This window comes from Callorhinchus milii, unplaced genomic scaffold (assembly GCF_018977255.1).
Source record: "Callorhinchus milii isolate IMCB2004 unplaced genomic scaffold, IMCB_Cmil_1.0 Scaffold2, whole genome shotgun sequence".
NCBI lineage: Eukaryota > Metazoa > Chordata > Chondrichthyes > Chimaeriformes > Callorhinchidae > Callorhinchus > Callorhinchus milii.
The window spans coordinates 66,935,551-66,938,501 of NW_024704743.1; positions in this window are offsets into that span (position 1 = coordinate 66,935,551).

Here is a 2,951-nt window from a genome sequence, read left to right on the forward strand (position 1 = left end):
ACCAGGAAAACTGAAATCATACTGAAAGGTGAACCGTTGTAAATTGGAAAGATGTCCAAGGCTGCATAACTGAGAGGCAATAATATATTATAGGGCGGCAAGTCCCACACTCATCTTATTGAAACATTTCAGCAATTTTGTCTGATAACTATCATGCCTAGAATCATTGTAAAGTGGGATCTCTCTATAAATAAATGGATTGAAAGGAGAAACAAATAATATCTGCATTGTCCATTAATCGGCAACAATTCACAATTTATTTCAAAACTCCATTTATAAATACAGTAATACAAAGCTGGAGTGCCTCATTTGATTGTACTACATAAGCTTATATACTGAAAATCAACGATGCACAGCATCTCTTTTTAGATAGCTCAACGCTTCCCAAACCACATGATTATCTTTTTACCAGAATCTGCTATTGAAGGTCACAGAGTTGGAAAAACACAGGGATTACTAATAGGATTCCATAATAAAGACTCCAAATGGAGACTCTTTCGAAAAGTACTTCACATGGATTACATTAAGGTTCGAAATTACATCATGTAGGAGCAGAGTTCCTATGGGTCACTGTGTCCAGTTATTGGAAAGAATTCCTATTGTGGCTTGGATTCTTTAATAAGGAATTTGGTTAGCAATCACTGTGTTTTACACTCCAGTATGCACATAGATATTTCCAATCTATTTTTCAACAACAAATCAAATTTTTCATGATCTTGTATAATATATGTAATGTGAAACATTTAACCAATTATAAGCTTTTCTTACACATCAGAGGGTGTGCTGTGCTTCAGAAATACTGTTGTTTAAGATAATGTACTGAATTATAATGCAGAAATTGGCAATTTCAATCACTTATTTACATTATAGTGCAAAGTGGAGTATATTTACAAAACATATTCTATGCAAAATAAAGGGAACCTAGTTAGTTTAAATTATATATTATCACGAGGAATTTTTGGGTGCAAGTCAGAAAATTTGTTGTTAAGAATATTGACAACAGCCTTGTTACAGGGGGATCTGTATTAATGTTTCAAAGTTTTGAGGCTGGTGGGTCATTTTGGGTCAGTGGATAAATGTAGTACATGGTGTGGTACTGAGCCATACCATCCAGTTAGATTCCAGCTAACCTGTGCTCTGCCAATTGATCTCACCTGGGAGGGAGCTGTGACTGGCCTAGGTATTCTCAGACAAGTAGGAAGGTAAAAGCTTGGACTGTAAAGGTATCCATTGCTGCCAAATGCAAATCAATAATCAGTCAGCAGGTACTGAAGTGTAAAACTCTTTGCCCCACCCCTCCCATCCTTTAGGTAGACTCCAGGTCATTTTATCCTTACTCCTGGCAAGATTTCTTCTCCCCACTAATTTCTGTACCTATATCTGCCAATATGTCTAATGGCAAAATTACTCCGGAGTTAATCTATCTTCTGCCATCTCTGATTCTGCATGTGTGAGTATCCAATTACATATGACGTGAATCAAAGACATACGCAGCAACAGCGTAGTCCTATTGGAATCACCACAACAAAGACATTGCATACTTGTGTATACGAATGTCAAACACTGGGGGTTTTGACTTTTCTACCTCAATTCAAATTTTCTGCAATTACACAATAATTTGTTAATTTTCAGACAGAATTTTGTAAACAAGCCATTGACTCTTGCACATTTGCATGTGCAAGTAGCTAATAGTTAACTGACATATATTTACATACAAAGAGAGTGGAGACATCATGAGGTGCAAGTTGTATTCATTTAAATACATGGAAAACAGTTCCTGGGAATTATGAGTTTAATCTACAAATCCATGTCATTATATTCTCATGCAAAAATGATGTCTCAATTGAGTATACTCGTTTTGTTTGATTATTCAATTTCAATTGAATATTCAAAAAGCCTGACTAGAGAATTGTATTCCACACACGTATAGTGCTTTAAATAGCCATCCATACGTCTCTGTAAGCAAATTGTCAGCGGGAAATATCTGAGACATATGCTTTCTGCTGAATTGCAGTGGCTGTAACCCACACTGAGACCCTTCATGAGTCACGTGTTTATTGGCGTCTAGGGTTTGACAATGCTGGTCAAGACTATGATCTCAAAGTCCTGATGTGGGATTGAACTGACAACCTTCAGTTTCAGAGGTCAGAGTTACCAACTGAGTCAGGCTGATACTCTTTGAATTAAAAATCATTATGTGGAATTGCAATAGTAATCAAATGGCCTACGCCAGTGAACTATCTACTGTATATAAGATTAATTTTGTGCTTTTTCTTTATTCACTGGCAAACAGCGTGAGCGCTTGGGTGTGTGGGAATAGATGCTGAGAGCAGCACTGAGTCCAGGTCAGTGTCAATTGAGGAAAGGGGGCACTAATGAAGCCATAGGAACAAATTTGTGGTGTTAGTACAAGGAGTGGGTTAAGAAACGTTACAAACTGTACCCTATATCAAATTGTTTTTTGGCACTGAACAATACTGTATGTACTCACTTAAATTCATTGTCCCATTTGTCATTTTGGGGTTGGGGAACTTTATAAAACTCAAAGTTGGTATCCTAGCATCTCTGCCCTACTCAAGTAAAACTGTCTTGTACCTGCTTCATCCCAGAACAAGTAGAGATTTTTTTTTTTTTTAAAGTATTATTATTGGTCCTTCTGAATTAAATCCAAATATCATTTGCTTTCTGGTAAGATCGTATTTGTCTTCTGTTTACAATTTTCAAAAACAATTATTTAAAAATCTCAACAAGTCAAGATCATTGAATTGTAGTTTCAAAATATGGATGTGCATTCTCTCAATCAAATGGCAAAACATACATTTTCATCCACAAAATATACAGTCACATCACTTTACAGTATACCATATGAAGTGCTTTTGAGTTGCCTTGATGACATGATAAAGCGCTATATCAAATGCAAGATTATTATAAGGATTCTTATTACTTTTGCT